Genomic DNA, 15,254 nt, shown 5'->3' with positions numbered 1-15,254 from the left:
GATAAGAATTGCATGAATTTTAAATTTTATAACAGTTTAATTATTTTGATGTGGTGGCAACACTTTTGTTCTCTGAATGTATGCTTAAACAGTGCATATGTCTTTTGAATTTGTGGTTCATGAATGTTGGCTCTTGAAAGAATGATGAAAAAGGAGACATGTTACTGAGGATCTGAAAAATCATAAAAATGATTCTTGAAGCAAGAAAAGCAGTGAATACAAAAAAAAGAGAAACGAAAAAAAAAAGAAAAAAAACGAAAAAGAAAGAAAAAGAGAGAAATAAAGTTGTGATCCAAGGCAAAAAGAGTGTGCTTAAGAACCCTAGACACCTCTAATTGGGGACTTTAGCAAAGCTGAGTCACAATCTGAAAAGGTTCACCCAATTATGTGTCTGTGGCATGTATGTATCCGGTGGTAATACTGGAAGACAGAGTGCTTTGGGCCACGGCCAAGACTCAATAAGTAGCTGTGTTCAAGAATCATCATACTTAACTAGGAGAATCAATAACACTATCTGGATTCTGAGTTCCTAAAGAAGCCAATCATTCTGAATTCCAAAGGATAAAGTGAGATGCCAAAACTGTTCAGAGGCAAAAAGCTAAAAGCCCCGCTCATCTAATTAATACTGATCTTCATAGATGTTTTTGGAGTTCATTGCATATTCTCTTCTTTTTATCTTATTTGATTTTTAGTTGCTTGAGGACAAGCAACAATTTAAGTTTGGTGTTGTGATGAGCGGATAATTTGTACGCTTTTTGGCATTATTTTTAGTATGTTTTTAGTAGTTTTAGTTGAGTTCTTAGTATATTTTTATTAGTTTTTAGTTAAAATTCACTTTTCTGGACTTTACTATGAGTTTGTGTGTTTTTCTGTGATTTCAGGTATTTTCTGGCTGAAATTGAGGGACCTGAGCAAAATCTGATTCAGAGACTGAAAAGGACTGCAGATGCTGTTGGATTTTGACCTCCCTGCACTCGAAGTATTTTTTCTGGAGCTACAGAAGCCCAATTGGCGCGCTCTCAACGGCGTTGGAAAGTAGACATCCTGGGCTTTCCAGAAATATATGATAGTCCATACTTTGCCCAAGATTTGATGGCCCAAACCGGCATTCAAAGTCACCCTCAGAAATTCCAGCGTTAAACGCCGGAACTGGCACAAGAATGGGAGTTAAACGCCCAAACTGGCACCAAAGCTGGCGTTTAACTCCAAGAAGAGTCTCTACACGAAAAATGCTTCATTGCTCAGCCCAAGCACACACCAAGTGGGCCCGGAAGTGGATTTTTATGTCATTTACCCATCTTTGTACACCTTAGGCTACTAGTTCCCTATAAAGTAGAACTTTTTACTATTGTATTTGACATCTTGAGATCTTTGAATCTTTTGATCACTGGGAGGCTGGCCTCACGGCCATGCCTAAACCTTGTTCTTATGTATTTTCAACGGTGGAGTTTCTACACACCATAGATTAAGGAGTGGAGCTCTGCTGTACCTCGAGTATTAATGCAATTACTATTGTTCTTCTATTCAATTCCGCTTGTTCTTTGTCCAAGATATCACTTGTTCTTCAACTTGATGAATGTGATGATCCGTGACACTCATCATCATTCTCACTTATGAACAAAGTGACTGACAACCACTTCTGTTCTATAAGCAAACAAGGCTCTAGTGTTTATCTCTTGGATTCCTGATACACGATGCATGGTTGATCGCCTGACAACCGAGTGCTCGCCTGACAAACGAGTCAGCCATTCCGTGAGATCAGAGTCTTCGTGGTATAGGCAAGAACTGATGGCAGCATTCAAGAGAATCCGGAAGGTCTAACCTTGTCTGTGGTATTCTGAGTAGGATTCAATGATTGAATGACTGTGACGTGCTTCAAACTCCTAGCAGGCGGGGCGTTAGTGACAGACGCAAAAGAATCACTGGATTCTATTCCGGCCTGAACGAGAACCGACAGATGGATAGCCGTGCCGTGACAGGGTGCGTTGAACATTTCCACTGAGAGGATGGGAGGTAGCCACTGACAACGGTGAAACCCTTGCATAAGCTTGCCATGGAAAGGAGTAAGAAGGATTGGATGAAGACAGTAGGAAAGCAGAGAGACGGAAGGGAAAGCATCTTCATACGCTTATCTGAAGCTCTCACCAATGATATACATAAGTATCTCTATCTTTATCTTTATGTTTTATTCATCATCTATACCCATTTGAGTCTGCCTGACTAAGATTTACAAGGTGACCATAGCTTGCTTCATACCAACAATCTCCGTGGGATTGACCCTTACTCGCGTAAGGTTTATTACTTGGACGACCCAGTGCACTTGCTGGTTAGTTGTGCGAAGTTGTAGTGATCACAATTTCGTGCACCAGAGGCCACAACCAACTTCTAAGTTTGGTGTTGAACCCCCACATTCAAACTCTAAGTCTGGTGTTGGGAGGTTCCAACATGGCTCTGAGTATCTGTGAGGCTCCATGAGAGCCCACTGTCAAGCTACTGACATTAAAGAAGCGCTTGTTGGGAGGCAACCCAATGTTATATTTATTATTTTCCTTTGTTATTTTATGTTTTCTATAGGTTGATGATCATGGAAAGTCACAAAACTTGCTGGCGTTTAAACGCCAGTAAGGGCAGCAAATGGGCATTTAACACCCAGTCTGGCACCATTCTGGGCGTTTAACGCCAGAAAGGGGCACCAGACTGGCGTTAAAACGCCAGGAATGGGCACCAAGCTGGCGTTAAACACCAGAAATGGGCACCAGCCCGGCGTTTAACGCCAGGATTGGCAGAAGGAGCATTTTTGCTCACCACTTGGTGCAGGGATGAATTATCCTTGACACCTCAGGATCTGTGGACCCCACAGGATCCCCACCTACCCCACCACTCTCTCTCTTCTTCTTTTGCTCGAGGACGAGCAAACCTTCTAAGTTTGGTGTGGTAAAAGCTTTGATTGAAAACATATTTCTTTGGACTTATATTTACTTATTATTAATCCTCTCTTATTACCATTAGATGCCTTGATATGTGTGTTAAGTATTTTCAGATATTATAAGGCAGGAATGGCTTGGAGAATGGAAAGGAAGCATGCAAAAGTGGAAGGAATACAAGAAGTTGGAGAAATTGCTAAGTTGTCCAGCCTGACCTCTTCACACTCAAACGGCTATAACTTTAGCTACAGAGATCCAAACGACGCGGTTCCAATTGCGTTGGAAAGCTAATGTCCGGGGCTTCGATTTGATATGTAATTTGCTATAGCTGCTCCGATGCCAGGCGACACGAACGCGTGAGTCATGCGGACGCGTGACCTGGCAGGAACGCAACCCGCGCGGCCGCGTGAGCCATGCGGCCGCATCACTTTTCCGCGACCTGTACGGACCAGAAAGCGCTGGAAGTGACTTCTGGGCTGCTTTTGACCCAGTTTTCAGCCCAGAACACACAGATTAGAGGCTATAAAGTGGGGGAATGCATGTATTCATAATTATTCACTCATAATTCACTTTTCATATTTTAGATGTAGTTTTAGAGAGAGAGGTTCTCTCCTCTCTCTCTCTCTTAGGATTAGGATTTAGGACTTCTCTTAGTTTTAAGAGTGACTCTCGATCCCAGGTTTAATATTCCTTTTACTTTATATTTCTCTTCCATTTGGAATACTCTAATGCTTTTACTTGTATCTGATTTATGTTGCCCATTTGTCTTGTGACTCTTTCCATGTTATGACTTGAATTTATGTTTAGACGTAGTTTGATTGCTTTATTTAGGTGAATGCTTTTAATTTAGTTTAGATATTTTTCCTTTTGGTTTTGGTTAAGAAATCAGTAACTCAGGAGTTATTCAATTCAACAGCATAATTGATAATTGTTATCTTGCTAATTAAATTGAACTTCAATAATCCCAATCTGTTCTTAGGAATTAACTAGGATTTGAAGATCTCACTAATTAGTCACTTGACCTTCCCTTGCTCTAGCAAGGGTTAACTAAGTGGAGTTACGATTTAATTTTCATTATTATTGATAAGGATAACTAGACTTGGACTTATAAATTCTTATACCTTGCCAAGAGATTTTATTGTTATTATTTTAATGACTTGTTATTTTACATTACTTGCTCAACCATTTTGAAAACCCCGATTTACAACTCATAACCAATAATAAGACTATACCTCCCTGCAATTCCTTGAGAAGACGACCCGAGGTTTGAATACTCGGTTAACAATTTTTAAAGGGGTTTGTTACTTGTGACACCCAAACGTTTGTACGAAGGGATTTCTGTCGGTTTAGAGACTATATCTACAACGCGACTGTTTTTATGAACTTCTTTACTGGCAAAAATCCCAACGTCAATTACATGGCCAGGGTCCATGTTAGAGGCACCCTCTCTTTTCCTTACCTGATTACTCAGTTGAGTCGCCGAGTTGAGGTACCTTGGGAGGCTGTTGATGAAAAGCACCCCGCCGCAGAGTGCCGAAAGATCATCCCTCACAGTCGGAAGTTCCTGGCTTTCGGCTACCGCCCTCCATTTCTCACTGACACTACTGAGGCAGCCACTCCTTCAGCTACCACTTCTGTTCCACTAGCCCATCACCACCTATTGCATCCCCACCTGCTCCTGAGCCCGTCTACCATCTAGTGCACCGACTCTTTGATCGCCTAGATCAGATGGAGCGCCATCACCAGCAGCAGTTTGAGAGATCTGACCATCGCACCAGGCGACTTTTTAGCGTCGCCACAAGTGATGCTATGAGCACCTCAAGCTGATGATCCGCTCTGGTGGTGACATTTCCTCCGAGCCCGACACGCCCTCCGACACATCTGAGGAGGAGGTGAGCGATCACGAGGAGGAGGCACCTACTCAGGCTGAGCAGGGAGATCCCGGCCACACTGCACCACATCATGAGGAGCACCACCAGCTACAGACCGCAGATCCGGAGGTTCCTCTACGGACCGATCCCCCGCTTCAACAGACCACTCCTCCGATCCTCACAGTGACTGCAGACCCTCAGCCTACCATCGAGACACCAGCAACCCATCCTTCCAGAGATGACACTTCGTCACACCCTGCTTGACTGAGCATCGAGGACGATGCTATTATTTAAGTGTGGGGAGGTCGCCATCTCTGGCATCTATTTATTTTGGTGAACTACTACAGACTCTCTATTTATTTTGGTGAACTACTACACCCCCGCTTCAATGCACATAGGACAAAGTTAAATTCCCTGCATGAGTCTATAATACAAAGTGAAAAAAAATTTGGGCAAATAGGTTAAGAAACTTTTGATCTGTATAAAGTATGTATATGTTAGGTGAGATCTTAGACTAATCAAGGATTCACTTATTAGATTACTTAGCCTTATACATACACACTTACCTCTACCTTGACCCCATTACAACCTTAAAAAGACCTCATGATCTTTGTATGTCTGTATTCTATAATTGTTGATTGGTTAGATGAAGAACAAAGTTATAGGAAGCATGGATAAAAAGAAGAATAGAGTGATTAACCCAATAAACACTGAGTGACTAGGGAGTAAACACCAAATCCAGTGAAGGTTCAATAGCTCATCACCATATATCTCTACCTCTATTGTTAATTGTCTTGCAAGTTTGAAAAATATTTTATTTACCCATCTCAATTGTAAAAGTGCTTTAACATTATCTAAGGTTGGCTATGCGTATATGATTCCTTGAGAATGTGAATTAATTTAACTACATGTAAAGCTTTATATAAGTGAATAATAACTAGATTTGCATGACTCATTTAGGTAGTTGCATCTAGGATAAATTGCATTGCATGAGATTCCACCACTTTACCTTGTTCTTTATCTTGGATTTAGCATGAGGACATGCTATTGTTTAAGTGTGGGGAGGTTGATAAACCCATATTTTATGATGTATATTGAGCTCAATTTAAGTGATTTATTCAACCCTTCACCTACTTATTCATGTAAATTGCATAGTTTCACTTTCCCTTCCTTATTATGTGATATATGAGAAAATATGTTCCTTATGCTTTAAAATAATCAAATTTAATTATCCTTTATTACCATTCAATGCTGTGATTTGTGTGTTGAGTACTTTCATGTTTTATAGGGCAGGAATGATTTAAAGGATGGAAATGAAACATACAAAAAAGGAAGGAAAGCACAAATTGGAGTTTTGGAGCAACTGGCAGTGAGCGTCCTCATGGACGACGTGAACGCGTGGTTCGCACAAAAGAGAATCGACGAGAGCGCATGGATGAGGCAAACGCGTGACTTGCGAAATACAACTGACGCGGGCGCATGACTGACGCGACCGCGTGGTAGAGCAACACTCCAGATGACGCGACCGCTTGACCCACGCGGACGCATGACATGCGTGATCTGCAGAATTTGCTGATCTCATTTCTAGCGATTTTTGGGCCCTTTTGGCCTAGATCCAAATCCAAGAGGCACAGATTGGAAGTTATGAAGTGAGGGAATGCATTCATGCGAGGGTGACAATTAGAGAGCGGAGAATTTTCACTTTTCATAGTTTAGATGTAGTTTTTAAAGAGAGAGGTTCTCTCCTCTCTCTTAGGATTTAGGATTAGGATTCCTCTTAAAGGATTTAGAATTTCAACTCTTCATTAGGTTCAATATTCCTTTTACTTTATATTTCTCTTTTATTTTCAGATACTTTAATGCTTGTATTACTTATGTTGCCTATTTGGCTTATGAGCCATTCATGTTAGGATTTTCTTTATTTAATATAAATTGAGGTATTTCAGACTTATATGTTATGGATGCTTTGGCTTTATCCAAATTATTTTCATTCGAGTAGATTTTCTTCCCTTTTGGCCTTGGTTGATTAATTGGTAACTCTGGAGTTGTCAAACTCATTGTTGACTGAAAATTGGAATTCTTCAAGAATTAACTCGAGTTCCAATAACTCTAGCCTTTTCCGAGGAAAGACTAGGACCTGAGGAACCAAACTTATTCAATCCACTTGACTTACCTTCATAGTTAGAGGTTAACTTAGTGGGAGAAAAATCCAATTCTCATCACAATTGATAAGGATAACTGGGATAGGACTTCCAGTTTTCATACCTTGCCAAGAGTTTTATTAGTTATTAATTTATTAATTCTTGCAATCTATTTCTCTTGCTTAAAACCTTTTTCAAACCCAAACACTGTTTTTCCATAACCAATAATAAATCATACTTCCCTGCAATTCCTTGAGAAGACGACCCGAGGTTTGAATACTTCAGTTTATAAATTTATTGGGTTTTGTTACTTGTGACAACCAAAACATTTGTACGAAGGGATTTTCTGTTGGTTTAGGATCTATACTCACAACGCAACTATATTTTTACAAAATCCTTTACTAGCAAAAATCCCAACGTCAGGTGTCTCCCACCTAGCACTTTTAGTTTACGTCCTTGTCATGGTGGCTTATGCTTGAACTTATCTTGGAACTCCCACCAATGCTTGGTTCTCCATTGTGCTCCAAGATTTCCAATAAGTTTTGTCAAGTCTTGATGGTGTCCTTCACAAGCTAAGGGCTCCCAAAGTTGATCCTCATATTTACCCGGATCCCAAATCTTGTTTTTACACCCATCTTCAAGTTAATAAAGACAATTCCATTTGGGTGGCAAGTGATCCGAATTCTCATGTGAGCACCAAAGCATTCTCCTAGACCCTTTTAGTTGAGAATTATACCAACCATTGCACTTAGAATTTAAATTTCCAACCATAAAGAACCTTGATTGGCATTTCCACCTATTAATCAATTTCCTTTTACTCTTAACACCACAAAGAGCTCTAAGTTGCCCATCCGTCTCAATCAAACCATATTCAAGTGAGAAAGTAAAGATTAGAGATAAGAATTTTACTCACTTGAATGTTATGTTGGATGGTGACTTAGTAAGGGATGTCTCCAATGGTCTTGTAAGTTCCATTCCCTTTTGCTCTTCTTTGAATACCTCCACCTCTTGGCAATCTTCTTCCATGTCCTCTTCTTGACAAAGTTCTTCACATTCAACCACTTATTTACCAACTTATTCTAGCTCTTCTCCACTCTTCATGTCACAACTTGGAGGTAATGTGGAACTCACCTCAACATCTACCTCAATTTCGATAGGAGAAGATTCCTCAAATACCAAAGGATCATGTGTTGGTGTGGGATCATCTTCAAGAGGAAGATTTGTTTCTTGCTCACCTTCTTCCAATTCTTCATCATTCATTATATGCTTAGGAGGTTGCATGATAAGCGGATAATTTATACGCTTTTTGGCATTGGTTTTAGGTAGTTTTTAGTAGGATCTAGCTACTTTTAGGGAATTTTTTATTAGTTTTTATGCAAAATTCATATTTCTAGACTTTACTATAAGTTTGTTTGTTTTTATGTGATTTCAGGTATTTTCTGGCTGAAATTGAGGGACCTGGGCAAAAATCTGATAGGAGGCAGACAAAGGACTGCTGATGCTGTTGGATTCTGACCTCCCTGGACTCACGAGAGGTTTTGAAGCTACAGAACTTTAAATGATGCACTTTCAATTGCGTTGAAAAGTAGACATCTAGGGCTTTCCAGCAATATATAATAGTCCATACTTTATTCAAGTTTAGATGACGTAAACTGGCATTCAACGCCAGCTCCATGCTGCATTCTGGAGTAAAACGCTAGAAACACGTCACAAACCAGAGTTAAACACCAAAAACACATTACAACTTGGCATTTAACCCCAAGAGAAGCCTCTGCACGTGTAAAGCTCAAGCTCAGCCCAAGCACACCAAAGTGAGCCCCGGAAGTAGATTTCTGTACTTAGACTTATTTCTGTAAACCCTAGTAGCTAGTTTAGTATAAATAGAGCTTTTTACTATTGTACTCAGATCTTTGGAATTAGACATCTTTGGATTATCTTTTGATCATTTGATCACATTTTGGGGGCTGGCCATTCGGCCATGCCTGGACCACCATCACTTATGTATTTTCAACGGTGGAGTTTCTACACACATAGATTAAGGTGTGGAGCTCTGCTGTTCCTCGAGTATTAATGCAAAGTACTGTTGTTTTTCTATTCAATTCATGCTTATTCTTATTCTAAGATATTCGCTGAACCTCAACATGATGAATGTGATGATCCGTGACACTCATCATCATTCTCACCTATGAACGCGTGACTGACAACCACTTCCGTTCTACCTTAGAATGAGCGTGTATCTCTTAGCCTCCATTCCGAAAGATCGGAGTCTTCGTGGTATAAGCTAGAATTATTAGCGGCCATTCCTAAGATCCGGAAAGTCTAAACCTTGTCTGTGGTATTCCGAGTAGGATCTGAGATGGGATGACTGTGACGAGCTTCAAATTCGCGAGTATTGGGCGTAGTGACAGATGCAAAAGAATAACTGGATTCTAGTCCGACATGATCGAGAACCGACAGATGATTAGCCGTGCTGTGACAGAGCATTTGGACCATTTTCACCGAGAGGACGAGTGGTAGCCATTAACAACGGTGAAACCCAACATACAGCTTGCCATGGAAAGGAGTAAGAGTGATTGGATGAAAGCAGTAGGAAATCAGAGATTCAGAAGGAACACAGTATCTTCATGCGCTTATCTGAAATTCCCACCAATGAATTACATAAGTATCTCTATCTTTTATGCTTTATTTATCTTTATATTCGAAAACCATTATAACCATTATAACCTGCCTGACTGAGATTTACAAGATGACCATAGCTTACTTCATACCAACAATCTCCGTGGGATCGACCCTTACTCACGTAAGATTTATTACTTGGACGACCCAGTGCACTTGCTGGTTAGTTGTGCGATGTTGTGAAGAATGTGAGTGAACCATAGTATTGTGCACCAAGTTTTTGGAGCCATTGCTAGGAATTTTTCGAGTTATGAAAAGTATGAATCACAATTTTGTCTATCAAGTTTTTGGCGCCGTTGCCGGAGATTGTTTGAGTTTGGACAACTGACGGTTCATCTTGTTGCTCAGATTAGGTAATTTTCTTCTTATTTTGTTTTCAAAAAGTTTTCAAACAAATCTTTCAAAAATTTTTTTCTTTGTTTTCGTTTTTCCAAAATTAATTTTCGAAAAAATCCAAAAAAAATATTAATAAAATCATAAAAATCAAAAATATTTGTGTTTCTTGTTTGAGTCTAGTGTCAATTTTTAAGTTTGGTGTCAATTGCATCTTTTTATTTTTCTAAAAAATTTTCGAAAATTCATGCATGTGTTCTTCATGATCTTCAAGTTGTTCTTGGTAAGTCTTCTTGTTTGATCTTCATATTTTCTGTTTTGTGTCTTTTGTTGTTTTTCATATGCATTTTTGCATTCATAGTGAATAAACATGAAAAATTTCTAAGTTTGGTGCCTTACATGTTTTTCTTTTCTTGAAAATTTTTCAAAAATAAGTTCTTAATGTTCATCATGATATTCAAAGTGTTCTTGGTGTTCACCTTGACATTCATAGTGTTCTTACATGCATTATGTGTTTGATCCAAAATTTTTCATGTTTTGAGTCAATTTTGTGTTTTTCTCTCTCATCATTAAAAATTCAAAAATCAAAATAAATATCTTTTCCTTAATTCTCTCATGAATTCCGAAATCTTTGGGTTGACTTAGTCAAAATTTTTAAAATTAGTTGTTTCTTGTTAGTCAAGTCAAGATTTCATTTTTAAAAATCCTATCTTTTGAAAATCTTTTTCAAAAATAAAATCTTTTCATTTTTTTATTTTCGAAAATTTCAAAAATTGATTTTCAAAATATTTTTCTTATCTTTATTCATAATTTTTGAAAACTTTACTAACAATTAATGTGATTTATTCAAAAATTTGAAGTTTGTTACTTTCTTGTTAAGAAAGGTTCAATCTTTAAATTCTAGAATCATATTTTTTAGTTTCTAGTTAGTCAAGTAATCAATTTTAATTTCAAAAATCAAATCTTTTTAATTTCCTTTTCAAATCTTTTCAAAACAAATCTCAATCATATCTTTTCAATCATATCTTTTTTTAAAATCAATTTCAAAATCTTTTCTAACTCCCTATCGTTTCAAAATTGATTTTCAAATCTTTTTCAACTAACTAATTGACTTTTTGTCTACTTCTTATCTTTTTCAAACCACCTAACTACTTTTCTCTCTAAAATTTTCGAAATTCCTCACTCTTTTTCAAAATTCTTTTAATTAACTAATTGTTTCAAATTTTAATTTTATTTCTTCTTTTAATTTTTGAAAATCACTAACCATTTTTCAAAAACAATTTTCGAAAATTCTCTCCCTCTCATCTCTTTCTATTTATTTTATTTATTTACTAACACTTCTCTTCATTTAAAAATTCGAAACCTCTCTTCTCCTTGGTGTTCGAATTTTCTCTTCTCCTTCTTCTATTCTTTTCTTCTACTCACATAAAGGAATCTCTATACAGTGACATAGAGGATTCCTCTTCCTTTTCTGTTCTCTTCTTTTTCATATGAGCAGGAGCAAGGACAAGGATATTCTTGTTAAAACAGATCCTGAATCTAAAAGGACTCTGAAAAAGAAGCTAAGAAAAGCTAAAGCACAACAATCCAGAGAAAACCTTACAGAGAATCTCGAAAAAGAAAGAGACATGGCCGAACCCAATAACAATGGTGGAGGCGCAAGGAGGATGCTTGGTGATTATACTGCACCTACTTCCAATTTTTATGGAAGAAGCATCTCAATCCTTGCCATTGGAGCAAACAATTTTGAGCTGAAGCCTCAACTAGTTGCTCTAATGCAATAGAACTGCAAGTTTCATGGACTTCCATCAGAAGATCCCTACCAGTTTTAACTGAGTTCTTACAGATTTGTGATACTGTTAAGACTAATGTAGTAGATCCTGAAGTCTACAGGCTCATGCTTTTCCCTTTTACTATAAGAAACAGAGCTAGAACATGGTTGGACTCACAACTTAAAGATAGCTTGGACTCTTGGGATAAGCTGGTCACGGCCTTCTTGGCCAAGTTCTTTCCTCCTCAAAAGCTGAGAAAGCTTAGAGTAGATGTTCAAACCTTCAAGCAAAAAGATGGTGAATCCCTCTATGAAGCTTGGGAAAGATACAAGCAGTTGACCAAAAAGTGTCCTTCTGACATGCTTTCAGAATGGACCATTTTGTATATATTCTATGATGGTCTATCTGAGTTCTCTAAGATGTCACTGTACCATTCTGCAGGTGGATCCATTCACCTAAAAAAATGCCTGCAGAAGCTCAAGAACTCATTGACATGGTTGCAAATAACTAGTTCATGTACACCTCTGAGAGGAATCCATGAGTAATGGGACGCCTCAGAAGAAGGGAGTTCTTGAAATTGATGCTCTGAATGTCATATTGGCTCAGAATAAAATGTTGACTCAGCAAGTCAACATGATTTCTCAGAGTCTGAATGGATTGCAAAATGCATCCAACAGTACTAAAGAAGCATCTTCTGAAGAAGAAGCTTATGATCCTAAGAACCCTGTAATGGCAGAGGTGAATTACATGGGTGAAGCCTATGGAAACACCTATAATCCCTCATGGAGAAATCATCCAAATTTCTCATGGAAGGATCAACAAAAGCCTCAACAAGGCTTTAATAATGGTGGAAGAAATAGGTTTAGCAATAGCAAGCCTTTTCCATCATCTTCTCAGCAACAGACAGAGAATTTTGAGCAGAGCCCCTCTAGCTTAGCAAACATAGTCTCTGATCTATCTAAGGCCACTTTAAGTTTCATGAATGAAACAAGGTCCTCCATTAGAAACTTGGAGGCACAAGTGGGTCAGCTGAGTAAGAAAATCACTGAAACTCCCCCTAGTACTCTCCCAAGCTATACAGAAGAGAATCCAAAAAGAGAGTGCAAGGCCATTGATATAATCAAAATGGCCGAATCCAAAGAGGGAGGGGAAGACATGAATCCCAATGAGGAAGACCTCTTGGGACATCTCCCAGACAGAAAGGAGTTCCCTATTGAGGACCTAAAGGAATCTGAGGCTCACATAGAGACCATAGAGATTCTATTAAACCTCCTTTTGCCATTCATGAGCTCTGTGAACTATTCTTCCTCTAAAGAGGATGAGGATGTAACTGAAGAGCAAGTTGCTCAATATCTAGGAGCCATCATGAAGCTGAATGCCAAGTTGTTTGGTAATGAGACTTGGGAAGATGAACCTCTCTTGCTCATTAGTGAACTAAAAACATGGGTTCAGCAAACTTTACCTCAAAAGAAACAAGATCCTGGCAAATTATTAATACCCTGTACCATAGGCACCATGACCTTTGAGAAGGCTCTGTGTGACCTGGGGTCAGGTATAAATCTTATGCCACTCTCTGTAATGGAGAAACTGGGGATCTCTGAGGTACAAACTGCAAGAATCTCATTAGAGATGGCAGACAAGTCAATAAAACAAGCTTATGGATTGGTAGAGGATGTGTTAGTGAAGGTTAAAGGCCCTTACATCCCTGCTGATTTCATAATCTTAGACACTGGAAAGGATGACGATGAATGTATCATCCTTGGAAGACCCTTCTTAGCCACAGCAGGAGCTGTGATTGATGTTGACAGAGGAGAGCTAGTCCTTCAAGTTAATGGGGACTACCTTGTGTTTAAAGCTCAAGGACCTTCCTCTGCAACCATGGAAAAGAGGCACGATAAGCTTCTCTCAATACAGAGTCAAACAAAGCCCCACACTCAAACTCTAAGTTTGGTGTTGGGAGGCCACAACCAAACTCTAAGTTTGGTGTTGAGAAGCCCCCACATTCAAACTCTAAGTTTGGTGTTGGGAGGCCCTCATCATGCTCTGAACATCTGTGAGGCTCCATGAGAGCTCACTGTCAAGCTATTGACATTAAAGAAGCGCTTATTGGGAGGCAACCCAATTTTATTTATCTATATTTCTATTGTTATTTATGTTTTATTAGGTTTATGATCATGTGGAGTCACAAAACAATTGCAAAAATTAAAAACAGAATAAAAAATGATAGAAAAAAAGCACACCCTGGAGGAAGAGCTGTCTGGCATTTAAACGCCAGAAACAAGCATATGTTTGGCGTTGAACGCCATAAACAAGCACCTAGCTGGAATTTAACGCCAGAAACAAGCATCAGTCTGGCGTTAAACACCAGAAATAGGCTACATCTGGGCGTTTAACGCCAAAAACAAGCTACAGTCTGGCATTAAATGCCAGGATTGCATACATAGGGCATTTTACACGCCTAATTGGTGCAGGGATGATAAATCCTTGACACCTCAGGATCTGTGGACCCCACAAGATCCCTACCTACCCCACTTCTCTCTTCTTCACATAATCCAATAATACTATACCCTTCACCAATCACCTTAATCTCTCTTCCCCATTACCCTTTCACCAATCACATCCATCCATTCTTCCCCAAAAACCCCACCTACCTTCAAATTCAAAATCTCTTTCCCACCCAAACCCACCCTAAATGACCGAACCCTTCCCCTTTCCCTCCACTATATAAACCCCTCCATCCTTCTTCATTTTCACACAACATAACCCTCTCTTCTCCCCCTTGGCCGAAACCAACACATCTCTCCCTCTCCTCCATATCTTCTTCTTTTTTTTTTCTATTCTTTCTTCTTTTGCTCGAGGGCGAGCAACATTCTAAGTTTGGTGTGGTAAAAGCATAGCTTTTTATTTTTTCATAACCATTGATGGCACCTAAGGCCAGAGAAACCTCAAGAAAGAGGATAGGAAAGACAATTGCTTCCACCTCTGAGTCATGGGAGATGGAGAGATTCATCTCAAAAGCCCATCAAGACCACTTCTATGAAGTTGTGGCCAAGAAAAAGGTGATCCCTGAGGTCCCTTTCAAGCTCAAAAGGGTGAATATCCGGAGATCCGACAAGAGATTAGAAGAAGAGGCTGGGATGTTCTCTCAAATCTCATTCAACAAGTCGGAATCTTAATGGTTCAAGAGTTCTATGCAAACACATGGATCACTAGGAACCAAACCCAAAGAATTGGATTACAATGGTTCAGGGGAAATGCTTAGATTTCTGTCCGAAGAACGTAAGGTTTGGTGTTCAACTTGCCTATGATGCAAGAAGACGCACGCCACTACACTAGAAGGGTCAACTTTGATCAAAGGTTGGACCAAGTCCTCATGGACATATGTGTGGAAGGAGCTCAATGGAAAAGAGACTCAAAAGGTAACCTGGTTCAATTGAGAAGACTGGACCTTAAGCCTGTGGCTAGAGGATAGTTAGAGTTCATCCAACGCTCCATCATCCCCACTAGCAACCGATCCTAAGTAACTATGGATCGGGC

At 39.2% G+C, this 15,254-nt stretch overlaps 1 non-coding gene across 1 annotated transcript; it reads right to left on the bottom strand.

Annotated features, from left to right (window-relative positions):
* Positions 1 to 11,974: 11,974 nt before the first annotated feature.
* LOC130959983 (small nucleolar RNA R71) lies at positions 11,975 to 12,082 on the bottom strand. Its single transcript, XR_009078955.1, has one exon. It is a non-coding gene; the product is annotated as a small nucleolar RNA R71 (small nucleolar RNA).
* Positions 12,083 to 15,254: the final 3,172 nt, after the last annotated feature.

This window comes from Arachis stenosperma, unplaced genomic scaffold (genome assembly GCF_014773155.1).
Source record: "Arachis stenosperma cultivar V10309 unplaced genomic scaffold, arast.V10309.gnm1.PFL2 arast.V10309.gnm1.Scaffold_100028, whole genome shotgun sequence".
NCBI classification, from domain to species: domain Eukaryota; kingdom Viridiplantae; phylum Streptophyta; class Magnoliopsida; order Fabales; family Fabaceae; genus Arachis; species Arachis stenosperma.
The sequence above is the reverse complement of the archived record's forward strand: the minus strand, read 5'-3'. Positions and strand labels throughout refer to the sequence as shown.